Genomic DNA, 24,688 nt, shown 5'->3' on the forward strand with positions numbered 1-24,688 from the left:
GTGTTTAGAATGTTTAGCCAACATTGAGACAAGCTGAGTCATGCTGAGTCCATGAGTTTAAGTCCATGAGAAGAGCATTGAGCAACTAGGCTCTCCTGATTTTGCCAAGTGGTTGATGTCCTCAGGGCAACATTATGTTGACCCGGGGGTAACATTTCAATCAACCAATCAGATTTCAGAAATAAGTTTACAGTTTGTTTCACCAACTATGGTGTGGTGCAGGGGTGGCTGGTGACTTCTCTTGTGAAGGATTCAAAAATTTGTGTTTGGGGTGTCATGTGTGTTGCTCATCATGTCAAAATATGTGTTTGTTGCCATGTGCATCATGCATCGTGCCTGCTGGACACACATCGAAAGGATTTGTAATTAAAGAGGCGCTCACAAAATACTTGCAAGACACTACACTAAATTCATGCCACACACATCATGTGCCCTCGATAAAGAAGTCACCACGCGGCCGTCACTGCGTGAATGGCTACTGGATTTTATTTATTTGGGGTCAATGGGCTACAGTTTTCCAAAATATACCCTTATGAAAATTAAATAATTAAATTAAATTAAATGGTTTACTACAGTTTAAACAAACAAAAAAAATACTCTAGTAAAACCATGGTTTTGCCAATAGTAGGCCTAATCAATACCAAAAAACATTTTACTGTACCACAAAAAAACATGCTTAATTTTCGTTAGCTAGGCTGTCTCTTTTTTCAATGGGCTATTATACTTTCATGTAGAAAATTAACCATGGTTTTACTATAGTTAAAACCAAAAAAACATAGTAGAACCATGGTTTTGCTAGTAACCAATACACCAAAACAACATGTTTACACTTTTACCACAATTAAACCATGGTAAATTTTCGTAAGGGCTATATGCACATTGTGTTTTGGGGTATATTTATGCAGATACAGGCCCATACAAATTCTAAACCGTAGACATTGTGTGTGTGTGTGTGTGTGTGTGTGTGTGTACGTGTATTGCAATAAACTCGAATTATATGTGTATCCTACAGAAAATGCAGTATTAATGCTAAAAAGTGATTTGTCCTGCATCATCACTATGTTGTATTCGTTTAAAAAAACGGCGCCAAGAAAAAAAGGACATGCGCATTGTTCTCCTGAGCCAGTTAACGTAGAGCTGGTACATTGCTGTCTTCACTGGAGTGCTGCAAGCTCGAAGTGTGGTGAGTAGATCTGTTTTATTACAATATATGACATTAAACTGTTGATAAAAAGTATATTCAAGTAGTGAAACATTAAAATATTCTTGGATGTTATTCTAAATCAGTGGCGAAGCTCGCCGGGATAACGTTTGAATGCGTACGGTCGAGGTTGCGAAAATCAACCTTGTGTTTAAATTGTTAGAGTTTTAACACATTACATTTACTCTGTTAACGTAACATTTACTTAAGAAGCGCTTAAGGATAACAGTTATAGTGGGTATTTTTACTTTTACTCGTAACTCGATGATATTTCTATTGACATGCCCTCAGTTTTGCACGACGCACTTTATTTTAATGCAGTACGAAATGCGAACTTCAGATTATTATTATTATTTCATAATTTGCCGAAGCATTTGATTTGTGAATGAATGACTCTTTTGAACGAGTCGGTTCTTCACAAAATATTGCAAATGAATTACTGTTTTGTACCGGGTCGATTCTAAACTAGCTATTGATTGAACGGTTTGAATCAGTTTGAATGATTTGTTCCGTTTGCTGAAAGATCTGAATCATCTGTACATCTGCAGGCTGCAGCACTTCTCGCTCGTAACGTGAAACTTAAAAACACGCCAAGGAGTGGATGCAAGTGAACTATCAATCTACTGAAACAAGCGGGAAATGTATTCGAAGACGAAAATGCTCGCGCGACCTGTGCGTCAGACCCGGATAAACGCACGCGAGCTGACAAAGTAAGTTTAACGCGCTTTCAGAAATGTTCACTTGAATCACAGCAGGAAGAAAATCCATCGACGATTGGCGTCTGATTCGCCCTAAAAAGTAATGTTTGTTCAGATGTGAGTGCTTTTTGTGACACATTAGTTTGATAATATTAGATAACACGAATTACTGTATTTTTACTCAAGTAAAATATTGACTGCTGTCCCCTCCTATGGAAATCACGTTTTCGTTTGGCTGCATCTAGTAAGAGCACTATTTTGTTTGCTCAGTTTGATCACTGATATCTATTACAGGTTTTAATGTCATTTTGGATGTAGGGAAGCAATTAGGTGCAGCGTTATAAAAAGACTGTTGACTTCTATGCTTACCTTTACATGAATTTTTTTTTAGCGTACATACTGTATAGTATAGACTTGGTTAGTGAACTTTAACAGTAGCTGTTAACTCATATAATTTTGTCATTTTTATGGATTTTTTTCAGATCCTGAGTAGCTGTTATTCAACATAAACACATTTCCGCACACATGAAGATGGATGACGATAGTTCATCTTAAAATGAAACTTATGTTTATCAGCTTACCCCCAGGCCATCCAAGAGGTAGGTGACTTTGTTTCTTCAGTAGAACGCAAATGTAGATTTTTAACTCCAACAGTTTCAGTCTGTCAGTTGTATAAGTGGATGGTAACAAAAACCGAAAGAGAAAAAAAACATGCACAGACAAATCCAAATAAAACCCTGCGGCTCGTGACGACACATCCGTGTCCTACTTAAGACACAAAACCTTCGGTTTGTGCGAGAAACCGAACAGTATTTATATCATTTTTTACCTCTAATACAACATTATCCCCAGAGAAACGGCAGCCCCTACGCCCTCATTCTGTGCACCCGATACAGTCGGTGGCAGTATGCACCTATGAAGTTGTTTTGCAACCCGCTATTAAACATTAGATGAATAAGAAGGTGATGTGTGAATGCGCGTGTTTCATTTTAAGATGAACTATCGCTATAAACAGGCCCATTGGCTGCCTACATATTATAATAAGCTGTTTTAAATTTCAAATGTTCAATGCCTTATTGCACCGAGCCCAACCCGAACATAATTTCTAAATATCTATCCGAACCCGGCCCGTCGGGTACCGTCGGGTCCCGCTGGCTCGGTTCGAGTATCCATCCTTTAATACTTACTGTATGCCAAAGACTGTCATTGTAAAAAGTACAAATGTGCCATTTTTAATATTTCTTTATCTTAAAAATGTATTTGGTTTTGCAGATGCTCTTAAGAACAACGCCCTGATGTCCAAGGTCAACCAGCAAGAAGCTGAGAAGGCACTGCCAAAATGGTTTACTGGGGCAAGGGACAGAGGAGGACAGAGAGCATCAAGAATGCAGAAAAGGATGTCTGTTTGAGAAAGGTTAAAACTACAGTTGTTGATTTGAACTGTTGTAGTTCTTTAATTTTTCTTAAAGGAAAACACAATCATTTTTCAATATTTACCATGTTCTTCCCTCAACTTAGATGAATTAATACAAACCTCTCTTTTCTCAATGTGTGCACTTAAAGGTGGGGTGCACAATTTCTAAAAAAAAAAACGTTTTGGAAAAGGGAGACAGGCCGACTATCAAAACACACTTGTAGCCATTTAGCAGCATGTCTACTAAATGACATCGTTGCCTGGGTTGCGTATGTGTGGGGCGGGTTTATCAAAAGAAGGTCCAGATTCTATTAGGGTAAGGGTGTGTTTGTTTAGATGATTTCAAATATCAACATTGGCTTTCATGCACCCTGCCTTTATTTGTTGTAAAGTGTGGCGTGAATGTGTTAGCATTTAGCCAAGCACCATTCATTCATTAGGATCCAAACAGCAGGGATGTGATTTTTCCGTATAAATAAGGATTTCCGTATTTTCTGACCTTGGTGGGATGACCCGTCTGAATCGCGTAAATCCGATGAGTTTTTTTTTTAAATGGGGGGGGGGGGGTAATCACGCGCGTGTTGTATGCCCGTGTTGTTGCAAGTGCTGTCTCAGTATGCCTGCGTTGTCTGTATGCGCGCGCTGTCTTTGTGCGCGAGCTTCGCCGTCATCCAACATGGATCCCAGACGTTTTCTGTGTTCTACGTCATACACATCAGGCATGAAAATCCCTCAACCTTCGGCGAAATTCGCCGTTTTGAAGCCAAAAAAGGTGACCTACATGAATCGTGTAGATTCGATGAGAAAGCATTTTCGGGGGGAGGGGGGTATGCACGTGTTGTTTATAGACTCGCCCTTCCCTGTCATCCAACATGTATACCAGACATTAGATTTATTTGAGTTCATGCTGCGAGGCAAAAACCGACAGGCAGCCGCAGGTGACATCAAAGTGTCACGAGAGTGAATCGAGAAGCCATAAGGAAGTCTGCTTTCGAACGGCTCTCGCGCTACTTTGATGTCATCCGCATTTCTGTGTTCTTCGTCATACAAGCTTGTTGAAGATGCGTAGAGCGAATGCCTTCGGGATGTAAAGTCAACACAAAGCGCTGTAAAACTTTCATTGTTGAATATTAAGGCATCAATCAATTAAAACAACATATACACAGACTGACACTGCAAAGTGACCTAAAAGATTTTTTGTTGGAATGGACTTAAACGGATTATGGACATACTCCTCGCTTGTAAGACACATTGGTCTACTAGTCTACGGCTGTAAGTACTTAAATGTAAATATGGTTAAACTGCAAAATATTGCATGAAATGCTGTAATAAGAACATACTGACATACTGTTACTAATACTGTTAATAAGAAAGTTTACAGTTTACAGTAACATTTAAGCGATTTTAGACTATTTGAGCGACAAAGATGCTAAGTGAACTCCAAAGCCCACGCGCGTTTCAAAAATCACGCAAACACATAATTTCTTTGGGCTTGACAGGAGATATGCGCAAAAACTATATTGTAATATCACAGTCTCTGCAAGTATTCTCACGGTGTTAAAGGGACAGTTCATCTTATAAGAAATGCTTATGTTTGAGTCATTATGTTAATCAAACTACAAGACAAAAGGAAAATCACTTTTATAGCTTTAAAAAGATCAATTATATTTAATTTATAGAATGAAAACAGTGTTATATATTAATTTAATACTGTTTCTCTACCTAATCAATACTGTTATATCATCTTACTTTATTTGTAACTTTGTTCTTTTTTATTTTATATGCTTGTAATTTCTTTTTTTGTTCTTATTGTATTTTCCCACATCACTTTTTTTGCTTATCTAAAAATTATTCAACCCATGACTCAAAAACCATAATGCAATTCATTTAACCAGTACTATATTGTAAAATTAATTCATTTCAAATTAGATGTAGGCCTTCAGGTCCACCTTATTCCAAGGCCAACTTAAAATTGTATAACCTTGCGAGTCATAGTCAGATTATGGCAAAATAAAATTATTGCAGATGTAAAATAGTAAGGGAATGCTACTTGTTACAGCTTTCCACATTTATCAACCCATTTAATTAAACATGGTTTCTGTCAGTCAAATGTTTACATTTTAAATTTGAAATCTAAATTTTCCGTCAGAATTAAATAATTGAAATAATGGTCATAATGTATTTTCTGCGTATGTTATGGTGTGCATTTTGTTTCTGCCCACGTGAAGGGATGTTAAGTTCCTTCCTTCTTTTTTGTCCTTGGCCAATCACATGCCTGAAACAGGGATGAATTTAATAGCCACCAAACACTTCCATGTTTTCCCTATTCAAAGACTGTTACATGAGTAGTTACACGAGGAAGTATGGTAAAAAATATAACTATATTGTATGGCGGAAGAGCACTTAGTTTGTAGCACTCGACCTTGGGCACAGTAACATCATCACTCCTGACTACTCCCCCTCTTGCTTAAACTACAGTCAACATAACCAACACGCCTGTACTAATGTTAGTACATTGAGCAGACTCTGCGAAATATCAAGTTAAGTTTAAGTGTACGCATTGAGAAAAGAGAGATATGTATTTATTCGGCTAAGTTGATGGAAGAACATAGTAAAATATTGAAAAACTGTGTTTGTAATTATCTTACTTTCATTTACTTTTAAGGGCCCCATTTCAATAATTTTTTAAAGGGGCCATGGCATGAAAATATGACTTTTTCCATGTTTAAGTACTACAATTGGGTCCCCAGTGCTTCTATCAACCTAGAAAATGTGAAAAAGATCAACCCAGTAACTTCCATTCTCTGCAAGCATGTGAAAAAATAGGTAGTTGAAATTTGGCTCTCCTTATGATGTCAGAAGGAGCTCTTATTATAATAATACCACACCTTAATCTGCACTATCCAACCACAGCACTGCCATTTAGTGCAGAGAGGGAGAGACAGAGAAAAAAATTCACAGCACAATTAAGTTTCAATTTCAACAAACCACCATCATTGTTATCAGTGTTTGAATTTCATCAGCTCATTTGCATTTTAAAGTAGGGATGCACCGAAATGAAAATTCTTGGCCAAAACCGAAAAAAGGAAACCAAGGCCGAAAAACCGAAACAAAACCGAAAGAAATTATTATGCCAATTATAAGTACAATTGCATTTATGGCTATCACTGTGTACTAACTTTACTAGGGGTGTGTGATGGATAAAAAAAACCTCACAGTTCGGATCACATTACAGTTTTTGAGGCACAGATCAGATTATTTTTTGGATCAGCAAAAAGCAGGTGGGAAAAAATCTAATAAACAATAAAGAAATTGCAAACATTTACAAAAAAGAACAAAGTTGTACATTAATAAGGTTTGAAATTAGCATTAGGTACAGAAATCAAGTTAAATGAATCATAACACAATAAATTAAATGTATTATTATTTTTAGAGCTATTTGTCTCTTTGTCATGGGTTGTTTGATTAACATTAATGACACAGACTTAAGTAGGTTAATCTGACTGTAATCTATACATACACTTAAGACATAAACAAATGTTTTTATTAGAAAAAGAATACTGTGGAGATAATTTTGTTTATATGTGCCCTGTCAATAACAGAGAGATTTTATGTTTGCTTGTTTTTTTTTTTTTTTAAACGCGTTTCTCTCGTATGTGCACTATTAAACGCGCGCACACATAGAGAACGAGGGTGGATCCCAAACAGCGCAACAGTCGCTCCACATAAAAACGTTACGTTGTTTTTCATTGCTTTATTCGCCAAATGTATGTTAATGGATTACAGTATGAGACATATTAGCGCGACTCTCTCTAAAGTTTACACATCAAGACATGCTTAATCTTTGCAGACGTGTGCAAACAGCTCGACCGTGAGTGAAACCTGCTTGAGCACGAAGGGGAGGGGTGGGAGACGACTGATCACCGTGAGTGAAACCCAAGCGCTAGTGCACGGATGGGAGGGGCGCAGTTGACATTCATTTTCGGTTGACTTTTTCGGCTGGATTTTTTATTTCGGCCCGAAATAGATGATGCCATTTTCGCCTATTTTAAAGGACACACCCAAAACAGCACATTTTTGCACACACCTACAAAGTCGCTATTTTAACATGCTATAATAAATTGTTTATATGGTATTTTGAGCTAGAACTTCGCGTTTGTGCTCTGGGGACACCAAGGATTTATTTGGCATCTTAGAAAGGTCTTGTGAAATGGCCCCTTTGGGATGTGGAGTGGATTTTTGGTGTCTCCAGAGTACATATGTGGGACTCTGGCTCAAAATATCGTATATATGGATAGTTTGTTATAGCAAGTTGAAGTTGCCACTTTGTAGGTCCAAGCAAAACTGCGTCCTTTAAACGTGTCCTTTAAAATGCAAACACAGATCACAATGATGGTGGTTTGTTGAAATTGAAACTCAGTTGTTCTGTCAATTATTTTTTCTCACTCTCTGCACTAAATGGCAGTGCCATGTTTGGATAGTGCAGATTAAGGAGTGTTATTATTATAATAAAATCCCCTTCTGATATCACAAGGGGAGCCACATTTATATTACCTATTTTTGACATGCTTGCAGCGAACATTTTACCAGGTTTTCATGCTATGGGCCCTTTAAATATATATTTTTTTCTAATTGTATTCGCAATATACTTATCAAAGTACATACCTCCTTATACTATATATGGTGGCAAGAAAAAGTATGTGAATCTTTTAGATTTTCATACTTTTTTTATAATTTTTTCATAAAATGTGATCTGATCTCCATCTAACATAATGTGTCTAAAAAAATAACACAACTTCTGATCTTTTATGTCTTTATTGAACACACTTAGTGGCCAACCACATCAAACGTGTTTATGGCAGTTGCAGGCGCCTTTTTTTGAATGGTATTTTTTGGGCAGGGAGCGTTTGCGTGCTGTTTATGCGTGCCGAACGGCTTGCGGTTTTTGCCGCCAGTCGCAGCACTCACTTTTGAAGGAGCGCTGAGAGCGGAAAAGCGCCCGACGTCATTCGCGTCTTTCCATTTTCCAATCGAATGAGGGGAGAGGCAGGCCTTACGGTGTGGGAAGTTTACAGTTGCTTTGAAGAACCGGACTCTCTCACTCTCTCCTGCGTGTTTGTGCACCTCTCACCCTCAAACAAGGTCACAGTAAACGCCCTCTTTTTAAAGTTTCTGCTAATATGACAGTTAACAGCAAAAGAGCGCTCACGCTTCAATATTTGGACGTCTCATGTGTATGCCGTTCTTCAAGTCAATCCATAAAATCTCTATTGTGTTGAGGTCTGGGCTTTGACTTGGCCACTCCAAAAGGCGGATTTTGTTTTTCTGAAGCCATTCTACTCTGGACTTGCTCCGGTGTTTTGGGTCTTTGTCCTGTTGCATCACCCAGACATTCCTCCTACAGACATACACACAATATCCTGAAGAAAAGTCAGATAAACTTTGGAATTTATCTTCCACTCAATGATTGCAACCTGGCCATACCCTGATGCAGCAAATAATGCCCAAAACAACAGGACTTCTCAATAATACTTTACAGATGGGATGATGTTTTCATAATGATATTGCGTGCCCTTTCTATGCCAGATGTAGTGCTGTGTGTTTTTCCAAATAGTTCAATCTTCGTTTCATTAGTCCACAAAACATTTTGCCAAATACCACTGTTGGAATGTCAATTTGTTCTTTTGCAAATTTCAGGTGTGCAGCAATGTTCTTTTTAGTACTGTAAGTATTGACTTCCTTTGGTGTCCTGCCGTGAATACACTGATTGTTCATTGTTTTACGTGTTGTAGACTCAAATACAGAGAGTTCCAATAATGCCTTCAAATCATTGCCTGTCATTCTGGGTTGTTTCTATACCTCATTGGGGGAATGGTCTACTCATTTTCAATATTAAAATATGTTATTACCTTAACTAAGAATTGTTGATACATCCCTCTATCATCTGTGTGTGTGCACGTAAGCGCTGGAGCGCGCTGCGACGCTTCGATGGCGTTTGGCTTGGCCCCATTCATTCAATGGTACCATTTAGAGATAAAGTTAGAAGTGACCAAACACATCAACGTTTTTCCTATTTAAGACGAGTAGTTATACGAGCAAGTTTGGTGGTACAAAAGAGAACGTAGCGCTTTTCTAAGCGGATTTAAAAGAGGAACTATATTTTATGGCGTAATAGCACTTTTGGGAGTACTTCGACTCGCCTGAAAAGTCCGCTCCCCTTCTCACTCTCATAATGAGAGAGGGAGGGTGTTACTGCGCCGAGTCGAAGTACTCCCAAAAGTGCTATTACGCCATAAAATATAGTTCCTCTTTTAAATCCGCTTAGAAAAGCGCTACGTTTTATTTTGTACCACCAAACTTGCTCGTATAACTACTCATCTTAAATAGGAAAAAGTTGATGTGTTTGGTCACTTCTAACTTTATCTCTAAATGGTACCATTGAATGAATGGGGCTAAGCTAAATGCTGTCGAGGCGTCGCGGCGCGCTCCGGCGCTTGCGTGCGCGCACGCAGATGGTGGAGGGATGTGTCAACGGTTCTTGGTTGGGGTGATAACATATTTTAATATTGAGGGTGAGTAGACTATTCCTTTAATGAGTCTTCGTGGTGCTCTTGGTGTCATTTTGACTGGGTGTCCATCTCCATTTGTAGATTGTATGTCTGTAGACTGGTGAATTTCTACAGTCTTTGACATAACTTTTAACCCTTTCCAGCTCCATGTAAAGCAACAATTCTTGATTAAAGCTCTTTTGATAGCTCTTTTTGGTGAGGCATGGCCCATATAAAAAAATGAACTCCAAAAGTAAACTTTAAAGTAGCTGTAGTCCACACCTCCAAATACATTATCTTAAAGAGACTCCAGGTGTGATAAAACCTGACTCCAATTTGCTTTTTCGAGGTCTCGTTCGCTTAAAAGTTCACATACTTTTTTCACAAGCACTATGAGTTTTTAGGTTGTTCTTAAATAATTCTGTTCTTTCATGTCTTTATTGTTTTGTTTTTTTAGAACCATTATGTTTGTCAATACCCTTGACTTGATGAAGACCAGATCACATTTTGTGACAAATTTATTTAGAAGGCTATGAAATTCCAAAAGGTTAATATACTTTATCTTGTTACTGTATTTCTTGAAGGACATACTTCTTTTCAAAACACTCAAGACTCTAAAAGGTTCTAAAATAGTTTTGTGCCATTGTAACAAATGTGGCATGATGGTTAGTTAAATAAAAATGGAATTTGAAAGGATTTCAGTGTCACTGTGTGCTTTACTTCTTTCTGCCCTGTTAATACAGGGCGTCATCACACTCCTCTCATTACAATATGCTAACTGGATAACACTGGATATGTCTTTACTAAAATAATGTATTTACCTGCAACAAATTAATTACAGCCTAACTATAGTTATTGTATTTACTAGCTGCTGACCTAGGATTTATAGTTATAATCTTAAAGAAATCTATATTTTGCTGTACCTTTTGTTGTAAATTGTGTCTTTTGGGGTATTTTTTGCCTAAATATAGTCAAGGGGGTTGTATGATTCTTTGGTTCACAACTTCCCAGCCAACATTGCAAGGTGGGGCCCATGTGGGCCCCATATGGGCTTCCTATGTGGGCCCTATATGGGTTTGTCCATGGGTTCCACTATGGCCCCACGTGGGTTGCCCACATGAATTTGATATAGAAACTGAGTGGGGCTTATGTGGGGCCCACCTGGGCAACACACATGGGGCCCATGTGGGCCCTATATGGGCCCCATATGGGCTTCCAATGTGGGCTGTACATGGGTTTGTCCATGGGTTCCACTGTGGCCCCACCTGGGTTGCCCACATGAATTTGATATAGAAACTGAGTGGGGCCTATGTGGGGCACACGTGGGCAACACACATAGGGCCCATATTGCACCCACGTAATGAAGCCCACGTTACATATCAGGGCCCAGAATGGATTTTTAATGGACTGGTCCCTTATTATGAAATAATTATACTTTTAATGCTTAATTGTAATTTACTTAAATAATATATTTGTTTTAAATTGAAAACAGATAAAAGCAAATCATTTCAGTTCGGTAAATATCAGATTTCAGCATAAATATTCAACAGTTCATTCATCTGTAACATCACAAAACATGAAGGAGGTGCAATATGAGAAATCAAATTAAAAAACTGTAAAGGTTCAATATATCAAAATACTTTATTGTCAATTTATAACAATACAATGCTAAAATAATCATGAACATTTCAAAACTGCTAAGGCAGGTAATGACTAACAATTTAACATAACACTTAAAATAAGCATTGAAAGAAGTCAAACTCTTAAAATACTTCGAACTCAAAAACAACACAAACATTGCTCACTCTTCTGGAGATGTTCTTCTGATCATCAATTAATCTTTGCTCAAACGTTTTATGAAGAACTTCCAAAGCATCCACAGCCAAACTCATTAAATGTCCTTGCACGTTTGCTTTGATTCATCCCTGTGCAGTCCGTGAACTTGTACCGTAGTATTACATTTTCTAAAAACACAACTCAGGATAAATTACAAGTGTAACAGTTGTGAGAGACTCCTGCTGCTCCGATAGAAACCGTATCCTTGCGCCTGAGCGGAAATTCTTGTAGTTTAAATGTTTATCATCTTTATAGTTGTAATTTTAAAAGTCTGCCTATTTTAGCAAAGATTATTTAAAATATGATATTATGTGCTAAAAATCACAATTAAAAACATTTGAAGCAGGACTACTTTGTCGAGCGTAATGTGTCGTTGCAGTGAGCAGATCGTAATGAGGTCTCCTTATATGAAACACCTGACTCCAATAATCAGACTCCTTTCAGAATGTTTGAAACATTTCTTTAATTAACACACTTATCAAACTGATGAACTTTCTGACATTTCTTATTTTCACTCATGCTCAGCTGTGCAAATTAAAATTAATAATTGGCAGGTAAACATTACAAATATCACAAATAAATGTTAACAATAATGCATTTTTATTTAAAATGTTTTATACTGATTATATCCTATCTGTGATATTATTTGCTATTTGTATAAAAGTGACTATAAACCAAAAGTAATAATTTTAAGAGTTTAAATGTATATAAAATGTATTTTAAGCATAAAATGTTTTGCCCACATAGGTGCCATGAGGGCCCCACATTATTATCCCACATAGGCAAACCTATATGGGGCCCACATAGGGAAACCCACATGGGACCCACATAGTCAACCCATATGGGACCCATATATATTGCCCATGTTAAGCCCATGGCCACATGAAACCCATGTTGCCCATATGGGACCCATGTGGGGCCCACATATCAATGTTAATTAAATGTAAAACATAATGCATTTTTATTTAAAATGTTTTATACTGATCAAATCATATCTGTTATATTATTTGCTATTTGTTTAAAAGTGACAATCAACCAAAAGTTATTATTTTAAGATTGTAAATGTATAAAGATATATTTCAAGCATAATTTTTTTTTGCCCACATAGGTGCCATGAGGGCCCCACATTATTATCCCACATGGGCAAACCTATATGGGGCCCACATAGGAAACCCACATGGGACCCACATAGTCAACCCACATGGGACCCATATATATTGCCCATGTTAAGCCCATGGCCACATGAAACCCATGTTGCCCATATGGGACCCATGTGGGGCCCACATATCAATGTTAATTAAATGTACAAAATAATGCATTTTTATTTAAAATGTTTTATACTGATCAAATCATATCTGTTATATTATTTGCTATTTGTTTAAAAGTGACAATCAACCAAAAGTTATTATTTTAAGATTGTAAATGTATAAAGATGTATTTCAAGCATAAAAATGTTTTGCCCACATAGGTGCCATGAGGGGCCCACATTATTATCCCACATGGGCAAACCCATATGGGGCCCACATAGGAAACCCACATGGGACCCACATATATTGCCCATGTGAAGCCCATGCCCACATGTAACCCATGTTGCCCAGATGGGACCCACGTGGGGCCCACATGTCAATGTTGGCTGGGTTCCTATTTTGAAAGTTTGATCAATTCTGCAACAAATGTATTTATGGTAACAGACTCAAAAAGTTTTTCTTGTGTAGTTTAATGCAAGTTCAGACTAACATTTTAATTTTTTTGGTTTAACCTCTGCCACAGCTTTTCAAAGCTGAAACTCATGTAGATGTAGCAGAAACGCATACAATCCCACCAGCAACCCAGATTTTAGATCAGGTAGTCTTGGGGCTCTATCTTACACCCGGCGCAATGCAGCGCAATGCGCGACGCAAGTGTCTTTTGCTAGTTTCCACCCTAACTTTCACGTTTAGCGCCGCGTTGTTTAAATAGCAAATGCATTTGCGCCCCCTTTATGCCCATGGGCGTTCTGGTCTGAAATACGAGGTGTGTTCAGGCGCATTGTTGGCGCATTGCTATTTTGAGGCAACTAAAATAGACTACGCCATTGACCAACAAAAACCTGGTCTAAAGTCTAAAGTCAATGGCGCAATATGTTTTATGTTATTTAAAGAGTGCATTAGTAATATGCGCCTATAAACGGGAGGACAACGCGGGTTTGCTTATCACAAAGTACATAAATGCGCAGCAGCACAAAAATGCTTTTAAATATGAAAGATTAAAGGATTGAATTTAAGAGATTATTATTGAGTCTCTTGGACATATTTATAAATGAGGACTGATTATGAGACGTTAGAAGGCGCAAAGAGCCGCTTCACCTGCAGCCTGATAAGTAAATAAATGCTTTGCTTTAAACAAATGCGTCTGTTTTTAAATGTTTTTTTTTAATGCTACCTCACGGATTTATTGTATATGATGTACCTGTGGATATGGCGAGATGAGAAACATTTGTAAGTAATGCTTAAAAAAACTCTTTGCTAAAAAACCGCTGTCCAAAGTGCTGAAACGTGAGGAGAGCCGTTTGTAATTTCTTTATCTCCTGTTTGTTACAAATAAAGTATTTTTAGAGTAAAAACCTTATCTTAAATACTTGAAAATTATTTTATGATGATATTGGATAGCCATACATTTAAAGCAATTACAAGCCTGGTTTTTTACTTCCATGACTAAAAGAAAACGGGTTTTAAAGGTTTTAATAAAAAAAGAACAATTTCAATACAAGTGAAAAACAACACAATTATTTAACATTAATCTTAAACTGGGGATCTTTTTCGTCCGCTTAGTTTTTCAGTTTACAAAGTTCGTCATCTAAATAGGGATTAGACATAGCGCCAGCGCAACTTGCTTTTAAAGGGAATGAGAGCTGTGACTCTCATTGGTTTACTGCACGTTATGCCCAAAATACTCCCATTACAATAGGACCTACCCTTTTCGACCATGCGCTCGGCGCAAAAATCATTTTTCCCGTCGTTAAATTAGCAAAAGTGGATTCGGACACGCCCATTTAGACGTTGCGCTGTGCGCTTTAGACAATGCGCTTAGATCGTTAAAATAGGGCCCTTCGTGTAGCACCCATTTAAAGCTGTAAGATGGGTCCCAGACGGGTTTTGCTTATGTTGTACATTTGGGAACTACCTTAAAACCGAGTAAAATCCTGCATATAACCTACATGGGCAATTGACAAGGGGCAAACATGGAACCCACGGACAATCTCACTTACAACCCATATTTCATGACCATGTTGTCCCTATGTAGTACCCACATAAAACTCAAATCTGGGCCCAACATGGGCATTATGCATATTGCCCAATTGGGGCCGACCAAACACCCAGTGAAATCCTGCAGATAACCTACATGGGTAATTGACAAGGGGCAAACATGGAACCCGCGGACAATCCCACTTACAACCCATATTTCATGACCATGTTGTCCCCATGTAGTACCCACATAAAAATCAAATCTGGGCCCAACATGGGCATTATGCATAGTGCCCAATTGGGGCCCACCAAACACCCAGTGGAATCCTACAGATAACCTACATGGGTAATTGACAAGGGGCAAACATGGAACCTGCGGACAATCCCACTTACAACCCATATTTCATGACCATGTTGTCCCTATGTAGTACCCACATAAAACTCAAATCTGGGCCCAACATGGGCATTATGCATATTGCCCAATTGGGGCCCACCGAACACCCAGTGGAATCCTACAGATAACCTACATGGGTAATTGACAAGGGGCAAATATGGAACCCGCGGACAATCCCACTTACAACCCATATTTCATGACCATGTTGTCCCCATGTAGTACCCACATAAAACTCAAATCTGGGCCCAACATGGGCAGTATGCATCGTGCCCACTGGGGGCCCACCAAACCCACCGTGGAAGCCTCCAGATAACCTACATGGGTAATTGACAAGGGGCAAACATGGAACCCGCGGACAATCCCACTTACAACCCATATTTCATGACCATGTTGTCCCCATGTAGTACCCACATAAAACTCAAATCTGGGCCCAACATGGGCATTATGCATATTGCCCAATTGGGGCCCACCAAACACCCAGTGGAATCCTACAGATAACCTACATGGGTAATTGACAAGGGGCAAACATGGAACCCGCGGACAATCCCACTTACAACCCATATTTCATGACCATGTTGTCCCCATGTAGTACCCACATAAAACTCAAATCTGGGCCCAACATGGGCATTATGCATATTGCCCAATTGGGGCCCACCAAACACCCAGTGGAATCCTACAGATAACCTACATGGGTAATTGACAAGGGGCAAATATGGAACCCGTGGACAATCCCACTTACAACCCATACTTCATGACCATGTTGTCCCTATGTAGTACCCATATAAAACTCAAATCTGGGCCCAATATGGGTGTTGTGCATGTTGCCCAGGTGGGGCCCACCTAGTAACAAGTGCAATCCTGCATGAAATCCATGTGGGCAACTGGCATGAGGCCATTATGGAACCCGCGGACAATCCTATATAGGGCCCATTTTTCAGCCCAGTTCATACCCATATGGGCCCTATATACAAATGTTGGCTGGGATGTTATTTTAAATAAAACTTTCAAAAAAAAAAAAAAAAAATTGTATTTTTTTTAATGTTCTTAGATTAAAAAAAAAGTTTGTCTGCAGAATAGCAAAGTCCTGCAGACAACTTGGTACAATGTTTAAGAGGTTTTAAATAAACAGTAGCACAGCATCTTTCTTTGGTGCTATTAAAACCACCACAACAAACCTGGATGTACCTCTTTTATTACATACTAATGAATCGCACTTTAAATCGCAAATCGCAATTTTGATCAGAAAAATCGCAATTAGATTTTTTCTCCGAATCGTGCAGCCCTAGTCTGGTGTAAAATGTGTCTTATATTTTCGCTTTTGGGGCACTCTCCCTCTGTCATGGCGCTCCTGTTTCTAGATACACTGATTAGTTTGGTTCGGGAGAAGAGATAAAAGCCCGCCCACACTGACAATTGATTGGTTGATGTCCTGAAACAGGCCAATCAGGAAGCTCTCTGTCTTACATGCGCTAAACGAGGCAAACACACACACAGACGCAAGGTCTCCCTCTCTGCTGTGCGCGCGCTAAATTTCATATTCACATAGCGTTTCGAAAACCGGGACATTCAGTGTCCCGGGACAGGTTATTAAAAAGAAGGACAATCCCGGTAAAACCGGGACAGGTGGCAACCCTACCAAGGGTAACCACATTTGAAGCGTCCCCGACTATCTTTTTTACAAGGAGAGGAGCACTGTAGCCCCTGACTGAAATTTTTAGGAGTACAAGCAGAAAATTTAGGGGCATACCTTAAATCAGCCTCATCCCAATCATTTCCCCCAAATAACTCCATTACTGACAAATACTTATATAACAAATAGACTTAGTTCACCCAAAAATGCTAATTCTGTCATCATTTGCTCACACTCATATTGTTACTTACAAACCTGTCAACATTTATTTTTTCTGATGAACACAAAGGAAGATATTTTGAGAACATTTGGACACACACCACTTATCACCAGTGATGTTAATTGGTGTTATGAACTTGGTTATGATGATGGTGAACAAGCAACTCCAAATACAAACACTACCGTCAGTCACAGAAATACAAAAGACACTTTCCTGATGTAAACAGTGGACGGTGATAATAAAACATGGGAAGACGATGATAGAAAAAATCAGTTAGTTGCGACAGTACACTTTGGTGAGATGTATTAACGAGACTGGACGGGGAATGAGTGAATGAGGAAGTCCTTTTATACTGTGAATGGTGATTGGAGATGACTGTGATTAAAAATCATGGGCACGTTTAAGTTCAAAACGGTGCGCCGCATTATTGCTACGGTTTCCGGGTTGAAGGACATGTTTCCTGTGCACTGATGTGCAACAGGGTTTGAGATATGTTTTCTTTTGTTTTTATGTCAGAACTGCAGTTCATCAGCAGCAAAATGTAAATAAACCATGTGGTACTAAAGAGACAGCTCATATAATGGGTTTAAGTTGTAATTTTGCCTTTCATTCTGGACAGCAAGGGCAGTGACTGTCACATTGAGGGTATTTTACAGTATTAACCATGTATTTATAATGATTTCATCAGGCTCTAAAACACATCAAACACAAACACAAAGAGTGGCCTACTCAGCTACCGTAGTTGGAACTCTTGCATCATCAGAACAGGGTGTTTAAAGAGCCACACAGATCCAAAATCGAAACTAACCTTTATTGCAGTGTGTCATGTAGCTGTCCATCAATGTAATCAACGTGTAAAGTAGTTGAACGAAAAAGTGCACGATTAATAAAGTTATTGGCTTCTAAAGCAGGGAGTCGACTCTGAATCGCTGAAACGAGTCGTTATAGGGAGTGAGTCTTCTTCCTGATATTTGCCACGTCACACGAACGCATTCACGTCACATGAGATACTAATCTCCGCCTACAGCCTTGCCCGCGGGAGAAACGAAAACTATGACCTGCCCACAGCTAGTTAGTGTGTGTAAACATCAGCTCACGCTGTGTTTTCAGTTTGTGTTGTTTTCACTACCAAATGAGACTTTTTCAAGGAGGGATATTCTAAACGTGTCTGGCTGTGAAGAATCAGTGGTTAAATTAATTTTAACGGAGGGATTTAGACGTTTGGCAATGAAAGATGGTTCAGTACCCACTTTATTTGTAACAACATGCGTCTCCTAACCACAACCTGTAAGTATGATTATAGCTACATACTTGCTTAAATGAGTGTAAAATGTCTATTGTCGTTTTTATTGCTTGGATTAATGATGAATGATATCATTGTTTAAACTCTATATACTGTCAGAGTCACGATAGCAAGCGGTTAACGTAACTCATGCTCACTAAGGGTTTTGCTATGACCCGGTTAGTTTACATAAATGCTTAAATGAGTTTAAAATTGTTAGTTTCGATCGTCGTTTGTATTGCTTGGATTAATGATGAATGATGTCGTTGTTTAAACTGTTAATTTACTGTCAGAGAGTCACTGTTAGCAAACGGCTAGCGCATGTTCACTTACGGTTTTGCTATGACCCGGTTAGCTTACATAAATGCTTAAATGAGTGTAAAATTGTTAGTTTCGATCGTCGTTTGTATGGCTTGGATTAATTATGAATGATGTTGTGTGTTTAAACTATTAATTTACTGTTAGAGAGTCACGTAAGCAAACGGCTAAACGCATGCTCACTTACGGTTTTGCTATGACCCGGTTAGCTTACATAAATGCTTAAATGAGTGTAAAATTGTTAGTTTCGATCGTTGTTTGTATTGCTTGGATTAATGATGAATGATGTCGTTGTTTAAACTGTTAATTTACTGTCAGAGAGTCACGTTAGCAAACGGCTAACGCATGCTCACTTACGGTTTTGCTATGACCCGGTTAGTTTACATAAATGCTTAAATGGGTGTAAAATGTTAGTTTCAATCTTCGTTGTTATTGCCTGGATTAATGATGAATGATGTGTATTGATGTTGACAATGTCTTTTCAGTAAATCATGTTAGCACGAGGTCAATACATGTTGCACTATTGTTGGTCTGTGCCACTGATCTGTGGTCTGTGCGACTGATCTGTGATCTGTGCAAAGACTCTGTCAGTTGACCAATCAGAGCAGAGTAGGCTACTGAAAGGTGGGGTTTAGGCAGACGGGGTCGTTGAACGGCTTCACACGAATCGTTTGGGGATCTCTGAGAAATGGGGTAATTTTAAATTTATATTTTGAGAAAATTACAGTGTTTTTTGACCTTGCATGCATTTAAACCTGTTGTCCGGGACTTATAAACAGTGATAGGATGCTTAAAATTGTCATCTTACTGGCTCTTTAACGCATCACTGTTTTTGTTTAAAAAACGTTGTGCAGCGATTTGTTGGGCTGAACACAGCCCTGGTGAATTCGTAACACTGTGCACCCTTCATCATAATCAGGGGCATCATGCACCAAATATTTTTAGGTCCTCCTGCTTTGTTGGAATTTGATGATTTTTTTAATGTTACGTGTTATTGCACCTGAGTAACTGTTATTGTCATCTGAATGTTATGCAAGTACTGTTTATTTCAATATGATCTCACAAAGTTCCGTGGGATAGTCACAGAATTTGAGAAGAAGAATTTTTTGCTCATTTTCCTGTGGCATTCTCACAGATCTCCGCATTTTTCTGTGGCCCTGCCATGGACTGTCTTTTCCCGTGGCATTCTCAGAGATTGGTTACTCAACTGATTTTCCCTATTTTCAAACCATTTTCGCTTCAGTTTAGGGTTAGATTTGGTGTTTTTTTTTTAGTATGTCACTTTAAGTATTTGTTTATACTATTTTTCTGCTTTATTCTTTTATATTTAACAAAGCATTCACATAAAATGTCAAGTAAATGTAGTACCTATAACGCAAAAGTTAGTTTGTCCAGAACAAAGCATTCACATTACTCATCTGGGTAATATACTTATGCCGCAATAGTTAGCCTGTCTGGAACGGAGCGGATTTTAAACCACAATACTGAATGACACTTGCATTACATATGAACGGACCCTACGCTAATAGGATTCTGTTTCTCTCTCCCTGTCTCGTCCTCAACTCCGAGGACAATGAGACAAACAGACCCAGTTCCTGTTGCTATGAAGGTCATCACACCACTGATCTACTGGCCGTCCTTCAATGTGATGCCTGAACAACAACCACTGGCTGAACCAGTTTAATCTGCTTCCTCGTTTCATATCCCCATCGTGTTTATATATATAATTGGCTAAGAGGCGTGCAATATTCTACTGATAACGGCACAGTAACCGCTTCACCTTTCGTATCATTCCGCCACCTAGTGAATGGAGGTCCTAATTAAACAGGCTCATCTCTGAATGGAAAACTACACACACACGGACACACACAAAAGCGCTGTTTTGAATCATTCTCCGTGTGTCTCATTAGTTCACTAGCTCGTAAATCAGTCTGTGAATCCCAAGTTATTATTTCGCCAAAGATCAGCGCTCTTGGATGTTACGTTAAACTTAATGGAAGTTATGTCTTGTCACATCGTGTGGACGATTAACACTTGGAAAGAGGAATGTAAAACTATTTTTTTCTGGAGCAATATCTCTTCCCAGAACACGAAAACACAGTGGAACTGCAGGTAAGCACCACAGCTTTTAAATGTGGACATTGATCATTTACTTTATCGTGACGTGACTATTAAAACATGTTTTATCAAAATATCGCCACTGATATATTCATAAGCAGCATGCAAAAACATCTCTTTGACACTTTAAACGTTTTATATAGTACTGACAAGAACAAAGTTTAAGAATAATCGAGTTCTCGTATCGCGTTAAGAATAAATGGGAAAGCAATAGTAACGTTATAAGTATAGTTTTATTAACGTTTACCTCACGCCAAAACAATAACAACACAAAAGACACTAAATATGAATAAAAAAACAAGTAATAGTTTCATCATGATACCAAATACTGCTGATTTGATCTCATTTTGACCATCAAAAACAAACAACGCCAACATGAGAGCCAGGGAATCTCTGTCAGAGATGTAGCCCAGAGAGGGCGGTGGTCAGCGGGGCGAGTGAACACTGACGTCCGCTCATGCTTTGGTTCTCATTCGTACCGAATCTCACTAAGCAAACGTTCAAACAGGCGCTATCTTTACTAATCGACTGCAGATTTAAATATAATACATATACATTCTCGACTGAACTTATCTTAAAACTACACTTTGTGACCAAGAAACGGTAATATAAAGAAACGGCTTTTCCGTCCATTGAGTTGTTATGAGATTCAAAGCAGCCGAAAGGGTTACCTATCATTCTGGCCGCCCTCAAATCCGTGGGGGAAGAAGTAGTTCTCAAACAAAGAGGCTTTTAAAATAACTCCGTTGTTGTTTTCTAGTTTTCGTTTTTCAAACGTGTGCCGTCGAACTGTTGTATAAAAGCAATATCGCTCTCGGAGTCGTGTGATATAGCTCTATATCATCACGGCTATGATTGCCTCCGGCACTCGGCCTACGGCCTCGTGCCTAATCACAGCCGTGATGATGTAGAGCTATATCACACTCCTACTCGAGCGATATTGCTTAAATATATATGTATCTCTCTCAGGGGTTTTTCTCCTCCTATGAGTTTTCCCACAGGGGTTTTCTCCTAAGGTTTTTTTTATCCCCTGTAGAGTCAGCCACCATTGGCCTAACTTAGCACTTTCCTGTATACGTTACATTATTACTACGCTCGCTTGTACGGTTTATTCTTAGCCGCTGTATTCTGCTTCTTATGTTATCTATCGATTTTTCGTGTTTTCCCCTACATCTATTCATGTAAAGCTGCTTTGAAACAATTAACAATTGGATGTAAATTAACAAAAGGATATAATTTTATGTAAATCTAACCCTAAACCGAAGCGACAATAGTAAGAAAATAGGACAAAACAGTTGAGTAACCAATCTGTGACAATGCCACAGAAAAAGACAGTCCGTGGCAGGGCCACAGAAAAATGCAGAGATCCGTGAGAATGCCACGGAAAAATTTGCAAAACTTCCGTGACTATCCATGGTTTATTTACACCTAAGACCTCTTTATATCACAGATTTTTCACTGGTTTGTTTCGTTCACAGTTTTAAAAATGTTCTTCTCTCTTTGACAAAGTCAATAAAATCAGGACGTTAGAAAGTCTGATAATTTCTTTCAAATATATTTTGTGTGTTAAGCAAACTCTCACATGCTACATTTATATTGTTTTCCTTTTATATGTGATTTTATGCCATTTCAGGCATAATATTCAAAGAATCTGTGGTACATTGGAGAGGAAACAGGATTTCCATAGGACAGCATGTCAGTGCTATGAAGCTTGCACCTCTCATTTCCTTCTTGCTGAGCTTCATCTTCTCCAGAACTGCTATTGTGTCTCTGATCCCACTAGATCAGCAATTTCTTCACAGTTAAAACAAAGATACGAGTAAACATTTTCTCTTCTCTTTTAGACTCATCTCTTCCCTTCTCATCATCTATTCTCTTTCCAAAAAACTCATTAAAGGTGACATAGAATGATTGAACGGAGTATTTATCCTTTTTCTGTGATGTGACATGTAGACAAAAATGTTTTTGTTTGGGTCTGTAATGCCTTAGAAGCTTCCTAAAAACCTCTCTCAGATAGCTCTATTAGGGTGGTTTATATATAGGGTGGTTTATAACAAGTGGTTTTGCACCTATTTGGCTCCCTCTACTGGCTTAACTTGCAATCTCATTACTGATTGGCTGACTTTGCTGCCCCTCAAAAAATGTAGCCAATTATTTTAAAGTGGAGGGGCAGTTAGATGCCTGTGATGTCATAAGCATCAGTTTTTCAGATTAGGCTGTTTTCTGGCTGACATTTCTAAAAGAGGAATTTCTATGATGATGATGATGTGATTACTGTTTATTTGCCAAGTTGCTAAACTGAACTCTTGAACAAATACTTTGTCGAAAATTACAAATGTTTTGGTTTCCTAGTTAATCTACGTGTTTCTTATTTATTTTTAGCAGAGTTTACCGGAAGTTACGTGTGTTCCTTGTTTTATTTGTTACTGCTGAAACCGACTATAGTCGTGTGTAGGTTCTACACCGTAGCTACGTCATAGGCTATGCATTGGTCTGCTTAGCCTGACACGCATCTTGCCAAAATTTTAACATTGTGTCCATTCTGTGCGGCCACAAGTGCTGTGATTGGTCCACTAGAATCCCTCCCATCAGGTAAAAAAATATTTGTCGCATTTCTTTATAGGGATTTCCACTTGCGACTGTAAAAACAAAGATGGGGCAAGTTGAAGAATGATTTAACTCAAACTCCAACAAAAGTTGCTGTCTATTTTCTTCCATCACTGCTGGTTTTCTCAAATCATACACAACAAGCGGTTGCTTCTTCTTCGTTTGTGGATTTACTGTACAAGCTGCTGCTTCTTTGGTTGTTGCACTGCTACTGTGGTTATATACAGCCAATTAGCGGTCGGGATGTGTGATTGCACGTTGACGATGACGCAGAAGTATTTATGAAGAGGCCGCTGTAGGACCTACACACAACTATAATGAGCCCTTTAGTAACCAATGACAAGGCAAAATGAAATGACGTATTGATCAACATGAAGGGTCACTAAAAGTTAAATATGTTTTATTGCATTAACTTAATGTAAAGACACTGCTGCAATAGTCATGCAATAATGGTAAATGGACTGCATTTATATAGCGCTTTTAAGAGACCTATGGCCATCCAAAGCGCTTCACAATTAGCCTCACATTCACCCACACATACATACATACACCGACGGCAGTGTCAGCCATGCAAGGTGCCAGCCAGTTCGTCGGGAGCAGCTGGGGTTAGGTGTCTTGCTCAAGGACACCTCGACACTTGGTCCAGTGGAGCCGGGGATTGAACCACCAACCTTCCGGTTTGTAGACAACCTACATGAACTACAGTACTAGGCCACTGCCACTTTTACGTAAACTTCACACAAGCTCCCTGTGCAGAAGTGGCATCTGTGATTCATCTTGCTGTGTTTGTTTACAACTAGTGCATCCTGACAAATTTAGGAAAAAACAATCGTATATAGTAGGCTACGCATCTATGAATAAACAATAAGAAAAAAAACCCCTCTTAAATATGACCTGTGGTAAATGATGCTGTGCTTGTGTTTAAGGTCTTTCGGTTTGACATACAAGACTCAAATACATTTTGATTTGTTTCATTTAAATTACAATTACTACAATTTGACTTAAAAGAGAAATATTAGGTCTAAACGTATGTAGGTCTGGTTAAGGGGTTAGGGTGCCGTTGGGGTTAGGTTAGAAATATTCAGAGGCAACAACAGATAAACACGTCTTACTTTGCAAAATCACTCTCATAGACCTCAAGCAGGCAGGAAGTCAGTCTCAGCAGAATGTGACGGTTAACACAAGATTAATGACAGTT

The 24,688-nt window shown here is 38.7% G+C and overlaps 1 long non-coding RNA gene across 1 annotated transcript; it reads left to right on the forward strand.

The window, feature by feature from the left end:
• Positions 1-956: 956 nt before the first annotated feature.
• Positions 957-5,049, forward strand: LOC129443240 (uncharacterized). The gene is made up of 4 exons (XR_008644126.2): positions 957-1,183; positions 1,750-1,911; positions 2,382-2,498; positions 3,172-5,049. It is a non-coding gene; the product is annotated as an uncharacterized lncRNA (long non-coding RNA).
• The last annotated feature ends 19,639 nt before the right edge of the window (positions 5,050-24,688 follow it).

This window comes from Misgurnus anguillicaudatus, chromosome 21 (assembly GCF_027580225.2).
Source record: "Misgurnus anguillicaudatus chromosome 21, ASM2758022v2, whole genome shotgun sequence".
NCBI classification, from domain to species: Eukaryota; Metazoa; Chordata; class Actinopteri; order Cypriniformes; family Cobitidae; genus Misgurnus; species Misgurnus anguillicaudatus.